Genomic DNA, 27,488 nt, shown 5'->3' with positions numbered 1-27,488 from the left:
GCAGCTGCATACTAGACTTAATTATGTCTTTGCCACGTTGGATGTAATGGTAGAAATTTCTTGTATAGAATATAAAGCGAGGGTCCTGTCGGATCACTCGCCCTTGGTGGTGGGGTGGCAATACGGCTGCCGTAGGGCACGGATTCTGACGTGGCGCCTCCGTTCGGAGGCGCTTAAGGACCCGGCTTTTCGGGAAGATGTAAGAGAAGAAATCATTAGTTATTTTGAGGTGAATACAGGCAGTGTTGACTCGGCAGGGAGGCTTTCAAGGTGGTGGTGCGGGGTGTGGCCATTGCTAAATCGAAAGGCCTGCAGGATGGGGTTCTGGCGGATTTACAAAGAGTGGAAGGAGAGTTAGAGAGAACTAAAAAGCGAGTGCATGGACACCGAGCTGGTGCTTAAACTACAGCAACAGTGCATGTATACTGGGAAAGGCTCTGTAACCTCCATTACAAAAAGTACATTGAGAGACAACATGCAGGAGGAGATAAAACGGGCCGTCTCTTGGCGTGGCTATACAAAAGGGAAACCCCGAGACCCCCGATTAGGAGAATAATTAGAGAAGATGGGGAGGTGGTAGAGACCCAGGAGGGAATAAATAGTGAATGTGCGGACTACTATAGAGAATTGTATGGGGATGGAGGAGGAGGAGGTAGCCGGGATGAAATGCTGGAAATTTTGCAAGACATTGGGTTGCCTAAGATAAGCACAGAGGAAAGGGAAGAGCTAGATGCTCCAATTACGTTAGAGGAGTTGGAGGAGGTTGTTAGGCAGCTACCCACTAGTAAGACCCCGGGAGCAGATGGATTACCTAGTGAATTTTACAAAGCATATGGGGCGGAAGTGCTCCCCCCTATGTTGGAAATGCTCAATGAGGCGTTTAAGTTGAGACGGTTGCCGGAGTCGCTCAGAGAGGCGGTCATAATACCGCTCCCTAAGCCCAATAACCCTGGGCATAGCTGCGGATCGTACAGGCAGTTGTCGATGTTGAACCAGGACAGCAAGATATTAATGGCTGTCCTGGCGAATAGATTGCGGAAAGTAATAGGCAAGTTGATCCACCCGGACCAAACGGGCTATGTCCCTGACAGAAACATCACTCACAACCACAGGCGACTCCATCGGGTGATCGAATGGGGATGTGTCAATGATGGTGAGATGGCAATCGTGTCGTTAGACGCGGTGAAAGCTTTCGATTCGGTCAGGTGGGCGTGGCTGCTGGCGGCTTTGGGAGAGTATGGCATGGGGCCTGGGTACATTAGATGGGCGGAGATGCTGTATAGTGCCCCATTGGCCAGAGTGCGGACGGGTACAGTGATATCGGAGAGGTGGCAACTTAACAGGGGCACTAGACAGGGGTGCTCCTGGTCTCCGATGTTGTATATATTGGCTCTGGAACCTCTGGCGCTGTACCTGAGCCAGCAATACGATGCAATAGGTATCGAGGTTGGGAGGGAACGGCACCTGATATCCCTGTATGCGGATGATTTGTTATATTTGAGATACCCGGAAGAAAACCTGCAGTATATTCTGGAGGTCATGGGAAGGTATGCAAGGTTATCCGGAATAGCGGTGAACCCCCAGAAATCCAGCATTTTCCCGTTGGGTAGCTATAGAGGAATCCCTGTGGAAAGGTTACCGGTGTTGCAGGTACCGTTGACTAAGTTCTTTCCGCTACCTGGGAATAGATGTGTGCCATACGGTGGAGGAGGAACACAGGTGTAATACCGAGATGGCTGTTGAAAGAATCCGCAAATGCGCATGTTTTTGGGAAAAGTTGCCCTTGGCAATGATGGGGCGGGTAGCGATGCTTAAGATGGTGGTTCTGCCTAGGCTCCTGCATTATTTTAGCAATATCCCACACATGATTCCAAAGAGCTTTTTTGTTAAATTAGATGGGGTGTGCAGAGACTTTTTGTGGCATGGTACCCGAAATAGAGTAGCGCTCTAGAAGTTGCAGAACTTTCACGAAAAAAAGGGGGCGTCAAGCTACCTAATTTTGAGGCCGATTATATAGCTTGTCAATTACAGTATGTGGCCAAATGGCTCTCCGATAAAGAGACCCCGGAATTTAGATTGTTCGGGCATGATTGTGCCCCGTTTTACCTGAAAGAAATTATCTGGTTGCCTGAGACAGTAATAAAGGAGTACCCGGGGATGAGGCTTGGGTGGAAAATGTGGCGACGGGCATGTACAATGATGGGGGACCCGCTTCCGTGTTCCCCGCATGTGCCACTGGTTGCCTTGGCGGGGGGAGATGAGCAACTGAGGGCGATTATCAGAACCTATTGGGAGTCAGTGGGACTAGTTACGTTAGGTGATACATGGTATGAAGGGGCCATCAAGGAGTTTGAAAGACTTGTGGAGGAGGTGGGACTACATGGGGGCCAATACGTAACGCATCGCAGGTTGGTGCGGAAGATACGGTTAAGGTGGCCTGAGACAATTCTGGCAGAGGAGCCGGATGCCAACATGGGAGTGTTATATGATACAACTGACGGGGGGCATGAAATCTCTAGATTGCATGAGGTGGTAATGGCTAAGGTTGGATTGGGAAATAGAGGTGGGAGCCCAAACGGAAGATGGGATGTGGGAGCGGGCCCTGGGATACCATAAGAAAGTATCTAGGAATGCCAGATTGCAGCAGGTACAGCTGTATGTAACGCATAGAGCGTACATGACCCCGCTGAGGATATCTAAATTCCGGAATGCCGGAAGACAAGCGTGCCCTAAGTGCGATGAAGAGAACGCTGATATGACACATATGTTTTGGGCGTGCCCAGTGATTGAGGGTTTTTGGAGAGAAGTTGCACAAAAGTTAGCAGAGAAAGGGGTCACGCTTGCTGTTGATACGGCCTGGGCCTGCCTGTTGGGAGGGTTTCCCAGGCCTCGGAAGCTGAAACATGTGGGTAAATTGAAAGACTTAGCGTATGTGCTTGCTAAACGAAGGATAGCTATAGGATGGAAAAAATGTTATAAGCCACGGGTGGAGGTGTGGTGGAAGGACTTACAGAAATGGGCGGAAGCTGAAACGATGGTGTGGCAGGAGGCAAGTAGCATGTCCTGGGAAGAGGAAATGGGTACCCTGATGGCATGGAACACATTAATATCTGGTCTATTTGGAATAATGTTAAGATTCAGAGGAATCTGACCATAATGACATTCATCCATGTGAGGCAGATACTAGATGTGAAGGACAAACAGGCTCGCAGAGGGGAGCGGGAACAGGGGAGCAGTGAACAATGATCAACTGATGTTAAATGTAATGATTTTGGATTGCACTGCGTATTTGGTTTGTGTTGTTGGTCGTGTTAGAAAATTAATAAAATTCATTAAAAAAAAAAAAAATAGGGCCACGGTCAGCTCTCTGAAGGCAAGGGTTGATAAGGAAAGTGCACGCACTACGGAGGCGGAGAACAGAATTGGAGTTAACGAGAACTCGATAGCACAATATAGCCGCGATATCGCCCAGTTGAAAGGAGACCTGCAGAAAACACTGAATAAGTGCGAGGACTTGGAATCTCGTTCCAGGAGAAACAACATCCGCCTGGTCGGAGTAGCCGAATCCTTCGGAAAGGGTTCCATGGAGCGCCAGGTGGAAAACCTTCTGAAATCCCTCCCGATGCTTTCTCCGATCATTTCCTTGTGGAGCGGGCCCATCGCACCCTAGCCCCCCACTCCCAGGCCTGGAACACCGCCCCGCACGATCATTGCCCGTCTCCTGAATTATAGATACAGAGACGCTATCCTGAGGCTTTCCAGAGAAAAAGGATCCCTGCATCATGAGGAAAACAGGATACACATATATCCAGATTTTTCGACCAATGTGCAAACGTTGAGGAGGTCCTACGAACTGGTAAAGAGACAGCTGAGGCTACGCCAGATCCCATATGGTCTTGTCTTCCCAGCTAAAATGCGCATCCAACATGGAGGCCGTGCACACTTTGAGAATCCTACGGAGGCCATGATGTACGTCGAGGCCTCAAATCCCCCTTCCCTTGGGGAGCCGGGAAACTGACCGTAACCTGCCGCCCCGGCTGGAGGTGGAACCGGAGGACCATGCTGGCTGATGAGACTTGCTTTACACTGCCTTGCCATAAGTTCAATAACCCATTGACGGCGAGGTGGCCCTGTCCACCATATGTTGTCGTAGGGCCGTGAGCCCCCCCCCCCCCATGGTGTTCGGTCACGTGAGTACAGCTCACACTCCCAGGAGACTTCCCAAGTTATGGTTGATGGGATACATCATCGGGTTGGGGTTGATGATGCGAGTGGGGGTTGGCGAGGGAAACTGGTAAAAGTTTGTCCTGGTGCTCTGCCAGGCATGGTTGGGGATGTTACAAAGTTAAAATCGGGGGACTATTTTCCAGCAAGACTCTTCCAGTACTTGAGACAATGGCGCCATACTTGGCAAATGCCCCCTCAGATAGGCAACTATGGCGCAGGCTAAGGGTGGGTTGAACATTCGACTACTCTCTTGGAACATCCGGGGTCTCAACAATCCAGTCAAGGCAAGGAAAATTGCTGCATATATTACACGCCATGATCCCCACATCCTTCTGATACAGGAAACGCATGCGACGGGGAGCGTCAACATCAAATTCCTCCCACGATGGGGTACTTCACAGAGTATTCAAAACAATCCAGGGGAGTCCCGACGCTTATACACCCCAAGCTATGCTTCAGGTATCTTTCTAGCAAGATAGACCCTCTAGGTAGATTCGTGATCGTATGGGGGGAGGTGGCGGGGCAGCAAATACTACTGATTAACACATACAGTCCTAATATCGATGTCCCGCTATTCTACCGCGCAAACCTCGATATGCTGTCCACATCGGTAGAGGCACAAATAATATGGGGCGGGGATTTCAATATGATTCTTGATCACTCCCTGGATCGCTCATCTACCTCCCCCAGGGCCCCATTCAAAGCAGCTCTTATTGTTAGACAGATGATGGAACAGACCGACATAATTGACGCATGGCGCACGTTGCATCCACATGAGAAGAAATTCCCTTTCTACTCATCTGTTCATGACTCCCACTCCCGTATAGATTACTGGCTTATTAGTTCGTCCCTCTCTGGCGCGATCGCCGACTGTGCAATACACCCCCGCACGCTCTCAGACCACTTGCCGATAACACTGGACATCAGCCTAGATGACTCCCCACCTCCGGCTAAAAGGTGGAGAATGCCCTCTGGGATACTTGGAGACCCCAATATCTGTGAGGCATTACATATTGAAATCGAGGAATTTTTGGAGTTGAACGAGGGGTCGGTGAGCACCTATGCTACTCTATGGGAGGCATTCAAGGTTTGGGTCTGGGGTACTATACCGGGTAAGTCCACAGGTATGCTGAAAGCGGTGAGGAGGGAACTGGTTGTGACTGAAGCCACAATAGACTCATTACAGACGGAATATAGCGCCACATTGAACAAGGAAACCCTATCTAAGATGCACGCTTCCCTCAAGGAATTCAATGAGCTAGCCAGTAGGGAAGTCTTATACATGGCTGCCCCGGCTAAGGCCCGCAGGTACGGGGAGAGTAATAGGGCGGGGAGATTTCTGGCCAACATGCTAAGAACAGACAGGCACCTCAACCCAATCGCTAGCATCCAGAACCCGGCTGGGGTCACGGTCAATAAACTCTACTCTTGCTGATTTCTACTCTGCTCTATACTCTGATCACGATGTTAAAACCAGGGAAGACACGTTCAGGTACCTGGATTCCCTCGATCTCTCAAAACTCACCCAAACGACACAAAACATTTTATATCAACCCGTTACTATTGAAGAACTCACTGAGGCCATTAAATCTTTATCTGGCGGCCGCGCCCCTGGCTCAGACGGCCTGACTGCCGAACTGTATAAAGAATATCAGGGTGTGTTAGCCCCACTATTACTGAAAGTGTAGGAGGAGGCCATGAATTGTGGTATCCTTCCAGATTCGATGCGTGAAGCAGTTATTACGGTCCTTCTGAAGCCAGAGAAGACCAGCACAGGATATGGCCTCCTATAGGCCCCTCTCCCTAATTAACACTGATGCGAAAATCTTTGCCAAAGTCCTGACCACCAGACTCCTGCCGTACATGCCAATCCTGGACCACCCTGATCAAGCCGGCTTTATACCAACTAGATCTACGGCTTTAAACCTGAAACATAGCTTTACCTGGTACTCGAGAGGTTTGGACTTGGACCATATTTTATTAAATGCGTCCGGCTGCTATATACCCAACTATCCGCCAAGGTCCTAACTAATAACACCCTGTCCCCTTCTTTCCATCTACACAGGGGGACCAGACAGGGCTGTCCCTTCTCGCCCATTCTGTTTGCCCTCACTATTGAACCAATGGTGGAATATATCCGTCAACACCACTCGCACAGAGGTCTCAGGATGACTGGCCCTCCCCAAATTATATCACTATATGCGGACGATACGCTATTATATGTCCGAGACCCACATGAGAATGTGCAACACATTATGTCTGACATACATGAGTTCTTGGAATATTCGGGATATAAAATCAATGTTATTGTTATTTTGTTATTGTTAATGTCCCCAAATCTGAAATCTTTCCATTGACCCCTAATACAGGTGACCTATCTCGCATTACGGGGTTTAAGCCTGCCCCCATGCAGGTAAGATACCTGGGAATAATGGTGGCTAGAGATAGACAGCTGCTGTATTCGCATAATCACGGCAAATTACTTCTCACCCTTACGACCAAGCTCCACCTATGGGATAATCTCCCTCTGCCCCTATACGGCCGAGTGGCCCTGCTTAAAATGGTAGTTCTACCCAAACTCTTGTATCTCTTCAACATCCCGATTTGGCCCAGTAAACCCTTTTTTGCGAAACTTAGATCATTGGCGTCTTCCTTTATATGGAATGGAAAAACTGCTAGGCTAGGGTGGGACAAGATGGTGGAGCCATAATCACAGGGCGGTATTGCGGCCCCTAATTTTGAATTGTATTGCATAGCAGCACAGGCACAATTTGTGAAACATTGGTTTGACCCCGAAGACACAGCCCCACACATTCTTCTCGAAAAGCACGCAGTCTGTCCATATGATCTACAATCGGTCCTTTTGAACCCCACTTATAGTAACGACTGCCCTTTCGACCCGGTATACGTCACCACACGAGCTTGGTCCAGGGTTTACAGGAGGATTGGCCTGGAGATTCCCCTATGACCCAGATATACCCCTGTGGAACTTCTCTAGTGTTTCCCTGACTTTTGACAGGGCCCTTCAGCGAACCTGGGACCCGAATAAACTCTTCATGGTGCGAGATATGATCCCTGATGGCAGTTTTGTGAACTCGCAGACTTCATAGATGCAGTGGGGGGGGGGGGTCAGCTTAAGCAGCTCTAATATTATCGTACAAGAACAGCTTTTGCTGCTAAATGGCCTTCCTTCCCGGCAGAACCCCAGACACATGAATGTATCAGAGCTATGGTGACGACGGATGGTCATAAGGGAATCTCGTAGCTATACACCTTGGTGCAAACACACTCCCCCTCGCGAAACACTATCAGAGAAACCTGGGAGCGAGATGTAGGCACCCAGACTGATGACGTGAGATGGGCCCGATATTGTCAACTCACCAAATCCGTCTCCATGAACTCAGGACTCCGATTGATCCAATTTAAAATCCTGAATCAGGTACATTATTCCCCGGCTAGGCTAGCTAAGTTTGTGGAGGGTTGCACAGGGACATGTTCGAAATGTGGCGCCCCCGATGCTGGAGCGTATCATATGTACTAGTCGTGCCCTGTTATTGCGGACTTTTGGCAAGAAGTGGCTGAACTCCTTGAGGAAATAACGGCAATCCCAGCCGCTCTGTCCCCCCTGAAATACCTGTTTGGACACATTGGAAAGGTGAAGGAAACCACAAGAAGGTTTTTTAATATCTCATGTGTTTTTGCCAAACGCTGCATCCTTAAATGTTGGAAATCCACTGCAGGGCCTACCCACCCCAACTTCCTGAAATACTTGTGTATGGTAAATGATGATGAGGAACTTTTTGTCTTATCGGTACCGATGCCCTGCCGCCCCAAAGATATATGGTCGCTGCTACGTCTCTACCTATGTGATTTGATGTCTCATGCTGATGTATCACCTACTCCGTCACCTTAGGTGACGTTGCCTGCCTCACTGCCACAGATGTATGTCATTGTCGATATTATGCACATGCTGTGCTGCACTGCTTATGAGAATTGTCTTGCTGCGAACCGTTCCCTTAATAAACAAAGATTTTAAAAATAAAAAAAACCCGTCCCTGGGACGCCATCTAGACCCATAATCGCCAGGTTGCTGAACTATAAAGACAGAGACACCATTCTCCAATTGGCCAGAGAAAAGGGAGAACAACGCTATGAAGGAGACAGAATACATTTCTACCCAGACTTCTCCCCGGCAGTACAATTACAGCGGAGATCCTTCACCTCAGTCGGACAAAGGCTCAGGGACAATCAACTCACTTACTCCATGCTCTTCCCTGCACGTCTCAGAATCCAGCATGAGGGGAGTGCCCACGTCTTCCAGACACCGGAGGAAGCCAACGCCTTCCTAGACGGAGCCCGATACCCCGGGCAAGTCCCCAACCAAGCATGAGCACAGAGAGAAAGAGCACACAGAAATCCACCGTAACCAACGCGTGGCCGGCAGCACCCACCTACTTGCAAGTCACACTACATCCTAACCAAAACAAACACGGGAGTTAAACACTCCAAGGCCGTGCAACTTGGGAAGTGCCTGGTACCCCTTGCACAGCAAAGTTACCAAAAACAGTTCATTGTTAATGGGTGGGGAAGTGGGAGATTGACACGCACAGTTGTGGTTCAGTCTCGAACGGCTTAAGCAAACGGGCCAGTTTGGGGTTGCCTGTGTAAGGAAGGAAGCCAGAGAAGGGAATAGGAAATGTGCCACCGGCCTGTTGCCCCCCCTCATGCCCCTCGGGCCACACGCCAAGCCTGATCCCCCTCTGTGGTACGTCGTCTAAGCCTCCAACAAACAATAAAATATACCCCATACCAAGCCCTGCGTCTACTCCGGTCAAAGACAATAACACCAGCCTAATCGCCTACACCGGTCACACAATTCAAGGTCACCACATGGAACATTAGAGGAGGCATCCTCCCCTCTAAAATGAGACTGCTCCTTCAATTCCTAATGAGGCACGAAGTAGACATCGCCCTCATTCAGGAGACCCACTTACTCCCTAAAAAAGAACACCAATGGGCAAAAAGCTGGGGATGCCACAGGTACTTCTCATTTTCGGCATACGCCAGAGGTGTGTCGATCCTCATTAACCATCGAACTGGATTCAGGATAATCAACGTTGAGAAAGACACAGAAGGCAGATCACTATTAGTGAAAAGGATTATTGCTGGTATAGACATCATTTTTGTCAACTCTTATGGCCTAAAAGTCGACAGAGAGAACAACTTTGATTGGGTGCTTACACACCTCTCAACCCAAACTGCAGCAACGATCATCTGGGGAGGCAACCTTAACACCGTTTTAGACCCCGTAAAAGACAGGTTGTGAAGCATGACCCAGCCGACCTCCAAAGCCAGCTTCCAAGTATAAAAAATCGCCAGAGCCTACAACCAGGTTGACACCTGGAGACACAGCAATTGGGACCAGCGTGACTACACTTTCCACTCGACAGTCCACAACTCAAATTCAAGATTGGACTACTTACTAGTATCAGCCAACGGCCCCCTCCACTGGGAACAATGTCGAATTTTACCCAAAACCTTCTCCGATCACTCATCGGTGACCCTCATGTGCAATCCGGCCAATACTAAATCCCGCCTGCTGCAGTGGCGCTTCAAACCTGGATCCCTACAAGACCAAGTGTTTGCATCCGAACTCTGTGAGGAAAGATCAACCTTCTTAGACATAAACCTGGGCACAGTGACATCTCCAAGCACAATCTGGGAAATGCTGAAATATTTTGTGAGAGGAATTTGCCTTGCCAAGGAGAACGGTATAATTAAGCTGATCCGGCAGGAACTCACCACTAGTGAAGAAAAATTGAAACAACTTTAACTCTCCAACAAGAGCGACCCAAGCAGCACTCAAGGAAGAGCTACAAATCTTCAAGACCACCGCGGAATGAGAACTGAAATTTTTAGGTCATAACAGCCAAGTCCGCCAATACGGCACCCTCCTCGCGAGATTAGAGCCGACAGGAAACCACGATTGTCGAGAGGATATACTCTAAACACGGCACAATAGTGACACAGATGAAGAAATTGCTGAGGAATTCCAAACCTTCTATCAAGACCTATACTCCTCTAAAAGCACCTCAGATGCCCTACATAGGTACCTCGAGGACACTGAACTTTATTGGGTAGAAAGAGAGCTGCGGGAACCCCTTAATGAACACATTACACGAGAGGAAATCGTAGACGCCATTATAACCCTCCCAAACACCAAAGCCCCAGGAACCGACGGTCTAACTGGGGAATTTTATAAGGCCTTTGCGGAAACTATAGCCCCTTTACTCGAAAAGGTATACTCCTAAGCGCTAGAAACAGGTTCATTTTCACGATCATCCCGCGAGGCCAACATCATCCTTTTACATAAGGAAGGCAAACCCCAGAAGAGTGCGCATCATATAGACCCATCTCCCTTCTCAACCTCGATAACAAAATTTTAGCAGAAATTCTCACAAGCGGGCTATTACCATTGATCCCGGGCGCCATCAGGAGGCTGTTTGATATCACAGAGGCCCTTGACCCCACCTGCCAGGCTGTCGCGGTCCTACTCGAAGCCAAAAAGGCGTTCACCTCTGTAGAATGGCCCTTCCTGTTCGCCGTACGTACTCAGATGGGCCTGGGCGCCCGATTCATTAAACTTGTTTCCCTACTATACAGTGACCCCCAGGCTACCATACTGGTGGGATCAGCGATATCCTCCCCCCATTAGGTTACAACAAGGCACTAGACAAGGTTGCCCACTTTCTGTATTAATGTTTGCCTTAATAATGGAACCATTAGCGTCAAATCTTCGATCCCAACAACTGCACAGGGGCCTCACAGTTGGCCCACACAGGCTGATTATTTCTTTATCTGCCGATGATGTGGCGCTATTTGTACGATATCCCGCAGACAATCTTAACCCAATTATGAGTGAAGTAATCAAGTTTGGAGCAATATCGGGTTTAAAAATGAACCATACGAAATCAATTATATTCCCACTCACTCCAAGTACCAAACCATTCACCGACGATTACAACTTCACATGGGAGACATCAAAGGTGCGATACCTGGGGATACTGATGTCGCTAAACTACCACAAGGTTTTCCAAGACAACTATGAAGCGGTAGCAAAAACACTGCAAGAAAAAGTAAACCGCTGGAAATCGCTCCTACTGAGCTTATGGGGGAGAGCCTCCCTAGTCAAGATGGTGCTATTGCCAAAATGACTATACCTATTCTCCAATATCCCAATTTTGATCCCACAACCCTTTCTAACAAAAATAAAAAGCCTTGTTCTCCACCTACTATGGGCGGGCAAACCAGCCAGAGTCACCCACTCGATGCCGATTCTCCCAGTGTCTAGTGGTGGACTGGCTCTCCCTGATTTGGAAAGATATTTCTGGGCGGCCCAAGCGCAATTCCTCAGCTTTTGGTATGCCACACAGTTTATCAGACCACACGTGCAGATAGAAGAACAAGTTACTTTCTTACCTGGTAACGTTCTTTCGATGGGATGGTCCGACGACGTATTCCATATCTATGACAGCTAATGTCCACAGCTGTGCTGCTTTGGAAAATCTTCAGCGTCTGCGCCCTGCGTCGATGACGTTGATGCGCCGTCCCTGAGGACCTCCTCCGACGGCTGACGTCACCCGATGTGATAAGTAGGACGCACGACGCCCGTAGCCTCAGTTGTAGTTTTTTCCCCCAGAATGTGTGCCACCAGTTTTCTGCCAGTCAGACACACAAGGCCTTGCGGAACGCAAGCTGCAATCGCAAAAGAAATTCTGCAGTGGGGAAGGTAGGGAGGGAGCGATATGGAATATGTCGTCAGACCATCCCATCGAAAGAAGGTTACCAGGTAAGAAAGTAACTTGTTCTTTGAGGGGAATGGGTCCTCCGACGTAGTCCATATCTATGACAGACTCCCAAAGCAGTACCAAGCAAGGAGGTGGGAAAAGAATTTAGAACACAAATTTAGCATGCCCAATCAAATTGCGGAATAAAGGACTGCCTTGCCAAAGGCCAGATCCTGCCCTTGGATGGAATCGAGGGAGTAGTGACGTACAAAAGTATCTACTGAAGCCCAGGTGGCTGCATCACAGATGTCACGAATAGGAACACCCCTCTGCAGGGCAGTAGACCTAGCCACTCCCCTGGTAGAATGGGCCCGCCAGCCAGCCGGAGGGTCCTTACCCATCCAAGCGGTAACACTCGGAGATAGCTAAAATAATCCAACGAGACAAAGTCTGTTTCGTCACAGCGTGTCCCAAACGCTTTCCAGCGTAACCAATGAAAAGTTGATCGTCCACTCTGACCCGGGACATGCGCGAAATATAAAAGCTCAACGCTCTCCTAGGATCAAGCCTATGGAGCCTCTCCTCTTCCTTACCAGGATGTGGAGGAGGATAGAACGCCGGAAGAACAACCTTCTGGCTCAAATGAAATTCTGAAACCACCTTCGGAAGAAAAGAAGGACGAACTTTAAGGACAACCCTGTCCTTATGAAACACAGTGAAGGGTGGCTTAAATGAAAGTGCCTGTATCTCACTCACTCTGCGAGCGGAAGTGACCGCAACCAAAAACACAGTTTTCTGAGTTAACAGTCTCAAATGGCAAGTATGCAAAGGCTCAAACAGAGCACCCATAAGAGACTTAAGAACAAGGTTCAAATCCCAACCGAGCACCAGAAAAGGTGACGGAGGGAACACATTAGTGAGCCCTTTCAAAAACTGAGAAATGAAAGGAATCTTAAAATAGGAACATTCTTCAGACGAGCGCTTAAATATGGACAGTGCCGCCAGGTAACCTTTAATGGTCCCCACTTGCAAGCCCCTGTGGGCCAAGGAAAGCAAAAAAGACAACCATGGGAATGTCACATTCAAAAGGATCCACATTCTTAACTCTGCACCAGTCGCAGAACTTTCTCCAACGGCAACGCTACAGAGACTGTGTTGCCAGCCGCCTGGCCGATAGCAACACCTCCATCACGTCTTCAGGGAGGTCCCAATTCGTATACCTCAACTTTTCAGAAGCCAATCGTGAAGGTTGAGGGATCTGACCACTGGATGGAGAACCTGACCCCTTCCTCCCGTGAGAGCAGATTGTCTCGGTAGGGAAGACGACGTGGAGGGCAGATGGACAAGTCGAGAAGGTCCGGGTACCACATCCTCCCGGCCCACGTCGGAGCAATGAGGATCATCCGGGAACCGAACCTCCGCAGTACTTTACGGGAGGACGGGACTGGAGGAAACGCCTACAGCAGTTGGAATGACCACTCCACCACAAGCGCGTCTCCTAAGGCTCCTTTTGGAGGAAATTCCCACGAGCAGAACCTTTCGCACTTCCGGTTGACACTGGAGGCGAAGAGATCCACTTGAGGATCCTCCCAAGGGCAAAGATCTCCAGGAGAATCTCCTGAGCCAGCTCCCACTCGTGAGAGATCGTGCTCTGCCTGCTCAGAGCGTCCGCCATCTCGTTGTTGTCTCCGGCCAGATGAACAGCCGAGATCGAAACTTCCTGCTGGATGGCCCAGAACTCGAGCTGCATTTCCTCCCTGCACAGAGGAAGTGACCCTGCCCCCCCCTTTTTGTTGAGGTAGTGCATGGCCACCGTGTTGTCTGTTAGAATCAGGACACTCTTTCCTCGCACAGTCGGCAGAAAAGCCTTCAGGGCAAGCCTGACAGCCCTCAGCTCCAACAGATTGATATGGAGTCTGGACTCCGACAGAGACCAACGACCACTGACTGTCAACTCGACATGAGCTTCCCATCCCGTGAGGGATGCGTCCGTCACGATTGTCACCTCTGGCCAGGGCAGCCAAAATGGGGCCCCCTTCATCAGAAATGCCTTCGACGGCACCCCACAGAAGGTCCTGGGCGACCGAGGGCGGTACCTGAACAGGGTCCGACAGCCTGCCGGAGGACTGAGACCACTGGAGCTTGAGTGCCCACTGCAAAGATCTCATCCGCAGACGAGCCTCTGGCACCAGAAGAATGCAGGATGCCATGAGGCCGAGCAGTCTCAAGAATTCGGACGCTGGGAGATTCTGGGCAAATTGAAACTTGTGCACCATCTGCTGAATGTGAAGAGCCCTCACCTGGGGAGGAAAAAACTGCCCCAGGGATGTGTCGAGCACTACTCCGATGTACTGGAGCCGCTGTGTTGGCGTCAAATGGGACTTCTTTAAATTGAGGGAGAAGCCCTGCTTGTTAAGGGAGTGGCAGGTAACGGATAGATGATCCAGGACTTGCTCGGGAGAGCTGCCCCTGATCAACCAATCGCCCAGGTAGGGGTAGACTTGAATCCCCCCTTTCCTGAGATGCGCTGCCACCACCACCATGAGCTTGGTGACAACAAGGCACATATTGAGTTGGCCGCCTGAAGCGCCACACCCCCTGAAGAAAACACTTTCTTCGCCCAGCCATCAAAACGTTTGTCGTCCCTATCCGGAGGGATGGTAGGATACGACGCCTGCTTTGCCGGGGCCGTAGCCGCCTGCACCACCAAACTCTCCGGGGTGGGGTGCCTGGACAAGTAGCAGGGGTCGCTACTGGCTGGACGGTATTTCCGCGACAAAGACTTGCCCACTGCCGGGAGACTCTCCGGAGCAGTCCAAGCCGTCGCCACCCTTCTCTGCAGAGCCATATGAAACGGCAATATCGGGTCAGTGGGGGGACCAAGATCAAGGATGTCCGTGAGATCATCCTGAACGAACTCCCCTGCGGGAGCCGACCAACCCAAGTACTCGGTGACCCGAGACATGAGGCGCCGGTATGAAGAATCGGCATGAGTGCCAGGATCCGGCCTACAAAACTCCACCTCCGGAGAGGTGTCCAGTCCACTGGCATCATGCAGTGACTGCCTCAGGTCATCAAACTGGCTATGGCCCGAGAAAAGCTCATCTGGTACTGTAACTGGAACCAAGCCTTCATCAGAGGCTTCATCACCCTCTGAAATGTACTCCAGGCGGTGAGCGGAAGACACCTGCGGACCAAAGCTATGCCTGACCTTAGCCAGAGCCTTTCTAGGGGCTAACCCTGTGCCACGGGGCCCCTCCGACACCACCGCCTCGAAAGGCGTCAAGGGCGGCGAACGAGTTGGCGCCGAGAGAATCGGCGTCAACGTCAGCTGCAGCACCACCAGCATCGATGGCATCGACACAGGCCTCGAAGCCGGAGCTCTGAGCATGTCTCTTGACGACCTAGGCGCCGACCGCATAGACGACCCCCTCGGAGGCAGAGCCTCGAGAGAAATCGTCTTTGACCTTGGCGCCACAGGCGTCGACGTCTTCCTCGAAGACGTCATAGGATCACGCGGTCTTGAGCGCGTCGAGGACCGGGACCTGGAAGGGGCATGGTGAGAACGGCTACCCTTGTCCGAGCAGAACCTTTCCCGCGAGCCGTGCCGACCACCCGAATCCGAAGGCGTTCGAGTGATGTCTCTCGACCGGTGCCGACCGTCCCCACTCGGAGGCGCGGACGGACTGGTGCCCTGCGATTCAAGAATCGCTAACATCTGCTTCCCGAAGGAAGCCCATTCCTCCGGTGTCGCTTGCATGGTGGGATAAGCGACCTGCCTACGTGCAGAGTCCTCGGAAGAGGACGGGGAAGGCGGCCGATGCCGGCACTTCCGGGAATGACTCGAAGAGGCGGAGGAGTGGCGAGACCGACTCCTGGAAGGAGACCCACTGGACTTCCGACGATGACACGGAGAGTCGCCTCTCGAGTTCTCTGTGGAAAGCCCCGTAGACCTCGACTTCCGGGGCTTAGACACCCCACCTCCCGACAGCTACTTCTGGCGCTCCCGCAAGGCCTTGGCCGTGAGAGACTGGCAGTCGACAGTCGCCCGTATCGTGGGCCTCCCCGAGGCACCAGAAGCAGGCGTCGTGCGAGTCCGTGACCAACATCTTGGACCCACAGTGCCCGCATTTCTTGAAGGCCGGACGCGGGGTTGAAGACGAAGTAGACAACTTCACGAACAGTTTTTCACAAAAACCGAACAGGTTTAACGAACCGAGAAGAAAACAGCAAACTCCAAAGAGTTGAGGCGTACCGAGATTCACGAAGCGAACACGTTCGCGGAAAAACGGAACTGAGGCTACGGGCGTCGTGCGTCCTACTTATCACATCGGGTGACGTCGGCTGTCGGAAGAGGTCCTCGGGGACGGTGCATCGACGTCATCGACGCAGACGCCGAAGATTTTCCGAAGCAGCACAGCTGTGGACATTACCTGTCATAGATATGGAATACGTCGGAGGACCCAATCCCCTCGAACGGGCATTGGCAACGCCCAATCTATTAAGGGCTGTGATCATTAGTCAGCTCCCAGTGCCTATTAACACGATGAACGTGGTTCTAGCGACATACAGGGTATGGAAAAAACTTGCATGCAAATACAATGTTCAGGTGAGATACTCTCCCCTCCTTCCAATCAAATTTATTCCAGGGATTCCCCTAACTTCTGAAAAGGACTTCCATCAATGGGTTGAAAAGCTACAGATGAAATCACTTGGTGACCTGTTCAGTGACGGCTCCTTTATCACACCCCAACACGCAACTGAAAGAGGAGGGAACACACCCCTAGATAAGTTAATCTACTTTAGAACCAGATATACTCTACAGGCCTTATTCCCTACATTCCCGCAACAACCTCCAACTTGGCAGTTACTACACAACGTGATCAAGGCTCAGGGCGAGGGCAGACTAGTCTCACAGATCTATAAATTCATCATATCAAACACGGTTTACATCGATACTCGCACAAAAACAAGATGGGAGAGGTCCCTACAGCTAACAATACCAATAAACTCAAAAAATAGTCCTTAATTCTTGCCTAAAGCAACTACACTTTAAAAACCTACATCAGACGTATTTCACCCCCCAAAAAAAGAACAATCAGACCAATCAGCAAAATGTGAAAGGTACGGATATGCATCTGCAGACTTTGTCCACCGTGCCTGGGACTGCCCCAAACTTATCCCATTCTGGACACAAATCCTCCAAACCACATCAGCAATACTAGGGGGAAAAGTACAACCCATCCCAACGGCGGCCTTGCTTCGGGATGACGCAACAACTCTCACCTAGAATAAGGAAACTGGCAGGGCTACTATTGACCCTGGCACGGAGGAGAGTAGCCATGTCATGGGGCAGAGGACCAACTCCATTGGTGGCACACTTACGTAAAGACATCCTGTACTGTCAAGACGTTGAGTCTGAATTCATCAGAACACTACCCCAACATGCACGCCCCCTCACATTTGGGGCCCACTAGCGTCCTTTTTGATTAACAAAACAGATGAGAACTCCTCCACGGCTTCGACAGGGAGACACAGTCTCTAATACTCTGCTCTTAACGCCACAGGGGTACAGAAACTGGCGGCTGTCCAGCCAACTCGCTGGAGGATAGCATTACAACATTGACTTTGGCGGTCCGGGGGAAGGGGTGTGCGGGTGGGGCTTAGGGAAGGCACTGGGGGTACACACCCTTGATAGGGTTGTAATGTTCTGCAACTGTTCTTTTTATTGTAAAATCTCCAAAAAATAAAGTTCTTAAAAAAGATAAGTGTTGTGTAGTCTCACCCAGTGTGACTGCACTAATTCTTACCTAACCGTCCTTCCCTAGTCTATTGTATGATTTCACTCAGAGGCAGAAGAGGGACGCTAGTGGTCTAGGTGCCAGCTGTTTGCAGGGTTAAATAGAGTTCTGTTGCAGGCAAATCTCAGAGTTCCGGTGGAAGACGGTTCAAACAAATAAGTAGTTCACTTAAAAGTTAGGGTTCAGGGACTTCCGAGAAGACACCCTAGGAGGATTCCAGCAGTGGGCCTGGGTGAAATGGGTGAGGACACTCACAATCACAAGAACACCCCAAAGCTTTACAGAAATCACACAGGCTTAAGGTAAGTAAATACCTCAGCTAACAGTACCTTAACAAGAAGAAAAGTTGCAGCAATAAGACTTCAGGACTTGCAGCCAAAAACCTGGTTGTGAATTCCTTTATCATGAAGACAGGACACTGGAAGGGCTTTAGCTGCTGAGAAGGCTCTAGGCAAGAGGTTCTTTGCATGGTTTATTGAGTGTTAGGGAAAATGCTCAGAAACGTGCTAATTCCCTTCTACCTTAGAGAGCCCCAGCTCTTTTGCTGGATTTAAGGACTGTTAATTTTCATCCTGGAGTGAGCGAGACCTTTTTCCCACTCATTTGTTTTTACTTGATTTTAACACTTTCTTTTGGTTATGGAGTCCGACAAACTCCAAAGACATCATCTGTTTAGATTGTAACACACAGCAACTTCAGTGCACTGTCACTGAAAAGTCCTTTCGATTTCTCAAAGGTTTAAATACCTCCTCTTCGATAAACTACTGTTTCCAAGAGTAGTAAAGTGAAATTGACTTTACTTTCCTTTTTATCTTTGTAGACCCAGCATACACCATCTTAAATAGAATGCTGGAGGAGTTACCCATTATCCCCTTTGTCTACCTTCTGATGTAACATTTTTATGTTACCCTTTCTACAATTAATGGCAGTGGTTTACTTTTTCCTACCATTGTGTGTTTTTACCACAGACTGAACCCTCAGCTGCAGTATTGCACCCATGGGTGCCCATTTTGTCAAAATGGCCCCGGTCTTTTTTTGCCATTTCTTTTTGGAAAGGTCTTTCTTGAGATCTGCGCGTCACATCAGGTTTGTTCCCTTAGTTCGTTTTGTCTTTGGCGGGGTTCACTGCTGAAGCCTGCCTCTGGCTCCAGCATGTCTGGCAGGGCAGGAAGCGAGGGAGGTTCCCGAAACTCCCTGTGCTTAGTCTCCTTGGTTATAAGAATGCACCTAAAGGTGATTGGTGAGTGACATGTAGGCTGCAAATGAATGGGAGAAACTTGTAAAAAAGCAGGAGGTCTTTTGCAAGGAAGGCAGAGTCAACCACTGGACGAAGGAACCGAAGAAGAAACTGAAGAAGCTTGGTGTAACCTCCTGGACCGTTGCTTTGTTCGGTGAAGCCCTGCTTCATTGGTGAAGCACTGAATTTCTAATCTACTAGAGAATCCCTGCAAGGACGACATCTCCCCTTGGGTTGGTGAGACCAATCAGCCCCAAGACGAACTCGACTGGAACCCCTCTCCCTGATGGCTGTACTTCTTTTCGGATGCTGGAATCGAGCGCCAGGGGACAGAAACTCCAGAAACGAGGGCATCGTTTCTAAGTCGGACCCAAGCTCCAGGAAGATCCTCCAGACTCCCTCGAAGCAGGGCTAACCAAGCCTGAGCCACCTGAACAGAATGCTGGACCACCCTCATGTCCCCACGACAGAGGCTCAGGAACAGGGTCTGCAGGAACTACAACAGGAACAGAAGCCAGCTGGAACCAGTTCTTCAGACTCAAGGTACTGTGAACTAAGGGGTTGTGTGTAGCTTGCTTGCTCTCAGTTGAGACTCGCTTGCAGCTTTGCCCTTCACAAGCCTCCCAGATTGTGGCCAACAGTGATTTCATTTACAACAAAACTCTTCAACATTATGCAAGACTTTTGTGCTAATCTTCAAGAAGTGCCTCAGCTCCCCTTAGACTTCGCTCACGTGAAATTGGCTGTCCCGGCTCCCTGAAAACTCTTACCTTCTGACTTTGCATTTAACTGTCCCTCCAAAATGTCATACATACCTTACTAGTATAGCTTGGAAAGGGTACCATTTTTTAAAATCGCGCAATCCATGTAAAGGACGCGGGGGACACCCCCGCAACCCCCAGACCCATACAATTTAAGGGGAACGGGGGACACCCAACAGCAGATTGTGTGCGTTGCTTTTAAGCTGGCCTAAAGCTTTTGGAATATCCTCCGGACTCTCGTGAAGCAGGACTGACCAAGCCTGACTCCCCCCCCCTCCCCCCCAGCCGAGTGCGGGACGCCAGACACAAGGAAATTCCTCCCTGACAGCCAGGAACTGCGCTTGTTGCTAATTGCAGTAGCCGCGAAAAGATGGAACACGAAACAGCCACTGAAAGTTAAGTTGCCGGTTGGCAGTTTTGACAGTGCAGGAGTTCCCCAACGTCGTCCTTCTTGTCCCCATAACTGAGGCCCAGGAACAATGAGATCTGCAGAGCTGCACAGGAACAGAAGTCATCAGCTGCATCTTTTCCTCTTTACCAAGGTACTGTAAAACAAGTCTAAGAGAACTTATCTCTTACTGTTGAAGTGCTTTTTACTTCTGTAACTCACAAGTCTATTCAGCTTGTGGCCCTACATTTGATTCTTTTTATCAAAGACTCCTAAGAACTTGTGCAAAGACTTTTCCATTTACTTACTTGAAGTGCTGCATCCTATACAAAGACTTTTTCCCATTGGCTTTGGCTTAGCCTATTGAATTGAATGACCTTTCTATTGCAATCTAAAAGTATTTGCCCTGCTTAAGAACATTGATGATCTCTTGTGTTCTAATAACCTTTGCCTTTTACCAACTTTTAAGAGTGTTCTGAATGCCAACAGTAAGATATTAATGTCCCCAGCACCCTGGTTATTGAAGTCACCTGTGGGTGTAGGTTGCGTCTGTGAGCCATCCCAAAAGGGTCTTGTTACTAGTATATTGCTTGCTTTGAAAGAAGGCTTTATAACTGACTGATAAATTAATAATTGTTTATGCAAGAAACCTTGAGTGTCAGAGTTTATTTGCATACCTGTAACTGTGAATCTTTGTGTACCTCCACTACAGCTCACATTTCCCCCTTGAGATAAACCTGGCTGCTCAACACGCTACCAAAACGGTGTAATACAAGCTTATACCAAAGGTTGTGTTGCCTATACCTGTAGTCATAGTTGTTTGTAGTGTTCCCAGAGGGTACTGCATTCAAACTTTGCCTAACAGTTACCTATTGCCAAGAGGACAAAAGCTGGTGTAGTCTCCCACAGGGTTACTACATACAATCTTGCGGGGAGACTTCAGGCAGTGCAGCCAAAAACATGGTCGCTGAATTCCTGGTCATGAAGACAGGAGACTGGAAGGGCTTCTGCAGCAGGGTCAATAGGGAAGGCTCCAGACAATAGTTACTTCACGGCTGGATGCAGCTCTGTGTTTTGGTGCCCTTTTCAGAAGCCAGAAGACGACAGATTACCGCTGATTGGATTCACGTCCAGAACTCTGGTGAGGGGACTTCAAGAACTCAAATCACATCTCTGGAGGTCCAGTAGGCTGTCAGCAAAGTTTCAGCTCGATTTGGAATTCGGAAGACCATGCACCGCACAATGGCTCGATGTCCCAGGGAAGGGGTGTTGCTAGGTCTGGTCAGGGGCTAAGCTAATGTTGGGACTGGTGGGATTCGGGGCTAGCTATAGCCTTTTGGTTGTAGTCTGAGCTTCTATCCGGAACTATAACCAAATGACCTGGGCTTATAGCCCCTTCAGCTCCCCCCTAGCAACGCCTCTGTCCCAGGGTATTGCAGGCCCTCAAGGTCGCAGCACAACGTGATATGGCTCAAAACCCAGGTCTTCTTGATTCTAGTGGATCCCACCAAGTCCTGGGTCGGTGTCGTCATTTTTTGGAGTCCCCAGATTGTTTGGAAGCAAGGGTAATAGGCTGTGGTTACATAGCACAGTCGCTGGAAATAATTTCAGATGCGGTCGCTTCATCTTTCTCTTCTGATTCAGGTCCATTGGTCGACTGACTTCAGCTTCCAGGACAGGACTTTTATGCAGGAACCTAGCCAATCAAACAGACATACTAGGGGGGGATATGGAGGGGAGTGGGGGTTGGCAGTCCTTTAAGGACCGCCAGACTCCCTGTTTCAACTGGATTCTCGCTGTCAGGCTGGAAGACAAAGGGATGTAGAGTTTTGGACCCCTCCCTCGCTTGTTGACTTGTATTAAAAAAATATTATGCTCAATTTAACAATTTATTACGCCTAATCTCTCCATCCGACAATTATGGAATTCACCTATTATATCTATTATCGAATATTTGATAAGTGTTTTCACAAAATATGATTCAGTAAGAATCTATGGAATTGCACATCATTGAAAAATTGTTTGTCATTGTACAATCTTTTGAGTGTGCAGGGGACGTGAGTGTTCCACAGACTGTGGACTTTTGTTTCCTCTGTTCTCACAAGGTTAGCCAGAGAAAGGTAAAGGGGAAGCCCCTGGGGCAACCAAGCAACAATAGGTACTTATTTCCAAAATGTTGTCAAAGAGGATAACTTTTAAAAGACTATGTAGTCTTAAAAATGACACCCATAAAAAGAGTAAAAGATTCTGTGAGTGTGGAAAAGTGTTCCCACTCACTGAGGTATATCAAAAATAATCTACCAGTCCATCAAAAGGTTCTGGGGTTGACACAGATCAAGAGGATTTATCATCGATGTGAAAATCTTACCCAACACTGACCAAGTAGAATTGAAGGGCAAAAGTGGTACAAATTCCCTTATATATAATGTGCTTGCCTTGGAAGCAAGACACAGAGCAACACGGGTTCGATCCCTGCGTCCCGCTTAGAAAACTTTGGGTATTCAGCACGTTATGATATATATGGGATACATTACTCACCATAATCGTATTTCTGATGCTTGGATCTGCTTATATTCACATGCTGTGCATAGGCCGACATCTAGTAGAAGCTGCAGAGTATTACAGTTTGCTTTTTGAAACTCGAAAATGGGCGTCGACACAAGGCGTGCCAGTAATACTATCCCTAGTGTGACGTCCACTGTACCCAAGATCCCTCACGCGTCTAGGATCCTCAGATTGTATTTTTTCTGACATGAGGTAGCATGAGGAGTAGCGTGAGTACAGATAATCCAAGCAGATAGACAGAAAGGTAAGACTACAAGCCATCATGCGCCTTCTCTCAGAGGGGAGGAAGGGTGGGTCGCATGTGAATCTAAGCAGATACAAGCATCAGAAATACGATTACGGTGAGTAATGTATCCCTTCTGAGGCTTGTGGAATCTGCTTAGATCACATGCTGTGCATAGATTAGCGAGCAGTACCTGAAGGAGGTGGGATGTGAGAAGGGTCATGAGCAAATAAGTGTCTTAGAACCGCTTGTCCCACTTGTTTATCTTCCTTGGAATGGGTGTCAATGCAGTAATGCTGAGTAAAAGTGTGAATAGAGCTCCAAGTAGCTGCTTTGCAAATGGTGTCAAGGGGTACATTTGCAATGAAAGCCCGAGTGGCCCCAATGCCTCTAGTAGAGTGGGCTCTTGGCGTGAAAGGCAGAGTGCTTTCAGAAAGTGAGTAACACAGCTGGATACAGTTAATAATCCACTTCGAGATAGCACCTTTGGAGACGCGATCCCCCTCTCTGCCTGTAGCTACGGAGACAAACAGTTGATCTGTTTTTCTTAGCGGTCTGGTTTTATTTACATAGTAGAGGACCGCCCTACGCACATCTAGGGTGTGTAGTTTCACCTCAGCCGAGCTTTGCGGGTCCTGGAAGAAAGCCGGAAGCTCGATGGACTGGTTTACATGGAATTTAGATATAAATTTAGGTGAAAACCTAGGGTGTGTGCGTAAAACCAGTTGGTCTTTATGGACAGTAAAGAAGGGATCCTGCACTGACAGAGCCTGAATTTCACTGACCCTTCTTATAGAAGTAATAGCTACTAAGAAGGCCGTTTTATAAGTCAGGTGTTTGAGACTGCTTTTATGCATGGGTTCGAAAGGGGGGCCCATGAGCTTGGCTAGCACCACATTAAGGTCCCACCCTGGTGGTGGATTTGAAATAGGAGGGTGAAGTCTCTTTACTCCTTCCATGAAGGCTTTAACTACTCGTACTTTCCACCACAAAACCTTGCTATGGGAAGTGGTGTAAGCCGACAGGGCTGCCAGGTGTACTTTCAGCGAGTTAAAAACCAATCCTGCATCCAGCAGGTGGAGCATGTATGTAACAATAGTGGAAGGAGTGCAATCAACGGGGTTGATTGATCTACTCTGGCACCAGATGACGAACCTCTTCCACTTGTCAAAGTAACAGTGCCTTGTGTTAGGTTTCCTAGATTCCTTTAGGATGTCCATACACCCCCGTGGCAAATTGAGATGTCCAAACTCTATGCCCTCAGGAGCCATGCTGCCAGGTTCATTGAGTTGGGTTGCTGGTGCACTGTTTGACCTTGGTGCTGGGACAATAGGTTGTACCAGGCTGGAAGTTTGATGGGCTCGCACACCGCCATCCTGCATAGGTGTGGGAACCACGGTTGTCTTGCCCACATGGGAGCAACTAGGACGAGCGTCATCGACTCTCTGTTCATCTTGTTGACCACCTTCCTGATGAGGAGTTGGTGGAAAAGCGTACGCAAACATCCCTGGCCAGTTCATCCACAGGGCGTTCCCCTGGGAGTCTGGTTGGGGGAACCTGGATGCAAATCCTGGGCATTGTCTGTTTTCGCTTGTGGCGAAAAGGTCTATAGTGGGGAAACCCCTCTGAGAGAAGATATCTTCTACGACCTCTCTGTGTAGAACCCATTTGTGTTCCTCTGGGAGGGAGTCTCTGCTCAGAGCATCCGCTAGGGAATTGAGCTCCCCTGGAACATGTTGTGATGACAGGAAGATGTTCCGTCTGAGTGCCCATATCCAGATTTTCTGGGCAAGCTTGGACAGATTTGGCGAGCGAGTGCCTCCTTGCTTGTTCAGGTAGAACATGGCTGTTGTGCTGTCTGTCCGGATTTGCAATGACAGGTTTAGTAGGTGGGGCTTGAACGCCTGAAGCGCTCTGAATACTGCCAGAAGCTCTAGCAGGTTGATGTGGTTCTTGGCCACTGAGTGAGACCAGAGACCCTGAGCTGTGTGGTGGAGATGGTGACCTCCCCACCCAGTCAGGCATGCATCTGTAGTGACTATTGCCTGTACCTCGGGATCTTAAAAGGGTTTCCCCTGTGCGAGATTCTCTCTTGTCCACCAGTGAAGGTTTTGTACCAGTGTTGGTGAAACGACCACTAGATCGTCCCACTGACCACTTGCCTGAGACCACTGTTTCGCCAACCATTCCTGCAAGTTACGCATGCGCAAGCGCGTGGGGGACCAGGTAAATACATGACGCCATCATGCCCAGTAAACCCATTGCTTTGCGTACCGTTATTTGTTGACCGGACTGATAATGCGGAAATTTGCAGTAGTATATTCCGAATTCTTTCTTCTGAAGGAAAGGTCAACCCCTCTTGGGTATCTAGGATTCCTCCTAGGAACTGTTTTTGAGGTGCTTGGCACTAGGCTTGACTTTTTCACGTTGATTGAGAAGCCTAACTCATGAAGGAGGTCTATAGTCCTTTGAATGTTTGTCCTGCAAATTCCTGGGGTTTCCCCCGTTATGAGCCAGTCGTCCAGATAAGGGTACACTGGGATTGCCTCCCTGCGTAGGTGTGCAGCCGCCACCGCCTGTACGTTGGTGAATACCCTTGGTGCTGAAGCTATCCCGAAGGGCAGTACCTTGAATTGGTAGTGTCGACTGTCCACCTTGAAGCGCAAATACTTTCTGTGCGGTGGGAACATGGAAATATGAAACTAAGCATCTTTCATATCCAAGGTTGCCATGTAATCCCCCTTTTTTAGGAGGGGGATTACCTCTTGTAGCGTGGTCATACGAAATTTTTGGGGCTTGACATACTTGTTGGCAGGCCGTAAGTCCAATACTGGGCGCATTGTCAAATCTTTCTTTGGCACAAGGAAGTAAGTTGAATAAATACCCTTGTTTACCTGGTGTCCCGGGACGAGTTCTATCATGTCCTTTTCTAGCAGAATGGCGATCTCCTCGAGGAGAATCTTCTGATGTTCTAAAGAGTGTACTCTTTGTCGTGGAGGATGGTTCCGGGGACGCTGCAGTAGTTCTATGCAATATCCTGTGGATACTGTTGACAGCACCCATCTGTCTGATGTGATCACTTCCCAAGCCTGGGTGAAGTTGGAAATGCGTCCCCCTACTGGGGTTGCTTGAGAAGGGACCCTGAACTGAGCGTCACTGCTTTGGTGGAGGCGTGCCGCCTCCCTTGTTGGGGCTGCCTCTGCCTTTACCACGACCTCTCCTATTACCCCTGCCGTAACCCTGGGTAGACTGTTGGTTGTTGTTCCACTGTGTACCCTGCCCCTGGGAATAGGTAGATCCTCTCTGGGAATTTTGGCCGCGTGGTCGACGAAAATTACTATTCCCTCTCTGGTTAGGGGGTTTATTGGTTAACTGGCCAAGGGACTTGAGTGTTTCGTATTCGTTCTTGGCATTCTTCAGTGAGTCTTCGACCGTCTTACCAAACAACAGATCGGTTTCCACCGGTTTGTCCAACAATGATGCCTGGGTTTCTGCCTTAAAACCAGACTGCCGTAACCACGCATGTCTTTTGATAACAGTGCCTTCCGCTATCAATCTGCCTGCGTTGTCCGCGGCGTCGAAGGTTGCTTTCAAAATGCAACCAGATACGGCTCTACCCTCTGCGGAAATCCGAGCTAACTGGCCCTTTAAAGGTTCAGGAGCAGAGGCTATGAATGCCGCGACTTCTTCCCACTGATGGCAGTTGTAGCTGGCCAACAGGGTTGTGGAGTTTGCAATCCTTGCTTGATAGGAGGACGTTGAGGCTACTTTCCTGCCGAAACCGTATAGTCTTTTGCTCTCCTTGTTGGGAGGAGCTTCGGACGATGACAAGGGTGTTCCAGCCCTCTTACGAGTGTTGGTGACAACTAGGGAGTATGGCTTCAGATGTCATCTTATATAGGAGAGGGTCAGACTGGGCCGCCCTGAAACGTTTTTCAACCCTGGGATTGACTGCTCTGGTGAGGTTCGGGTTCACCAGGGACGGATCTATTCTCCGCTTAATGGACTTAAGGATAGGGATGGTCTGGGCAACAGGCCTCCTTTCTCCCACTAACTCTTCTGCGAAGTCCCTTTCCTCCTGGACACCGTGGGCGTCACTGTGAAAATGTTCTGCTGCGCGTGCGAGACCCTCGTTTAGGAGGCGTTGGTTATCGACCGGGGAGTCGGTAACCGGGGCTTCGTTCTCTACCGGGGAATCTACTCTGTATGTTTCCGGGTCCTCCTCTTACTCTTCCTGGTCCTCATCATCCCCATAGTAGCCCGTCCCGGTTTGCTCTTCCATCATACCAAATTCTTGATCCTCACAAAAGGAAGCCTCTCCTTGATACAGTGAGTATGTTCTTGCCTATGGTTGTACCTCGAAGGGTTCTGACCTCATCAGAGTTTCAAACCGGGGCTTCTTACTCGGGGGGATAGGATCAGTAGAGTCTGAGGGAGTCGCCCCTTGTGGATCATATGAGAGGAAATGTTCTGGATTTTTATCATAAACATCTGCCAAA

At 49.3% G+C, this 27,488-nt stretch overlaps 1 protein-coding gene across 2 annotated transcripts in view; it reads right to left on the bottom strand.

The window, feature by feature from the left end:
* Window positions 1–27,488, bottom strand: part of ATRN (attractin) — a 1,434,670-nt gene that overhangs the window by 1,084,091 nt on the left and 323,091 nt on the right. The gene's annotated exons all lie outside the window — the stretch shown is intronic.

This window comes from Ambystoma mexicanum, chromosome 6q (genome assembly GCF_040938575.1).
Source record: "Ambystoma mexicanum isolate Mex_15411 chromosome 6q, UKY_AmexF1_1, whole genome shotgun sequence".
NCBI lineage: Eukaryota > Metazoa > Chordata > Amphibia > Caudata > Ambystomatidae > Ambystoma > Ambystoma mexicanum.
This window is presented reverse-complemented; position numbering and strand designations above follow the sequence as displayed.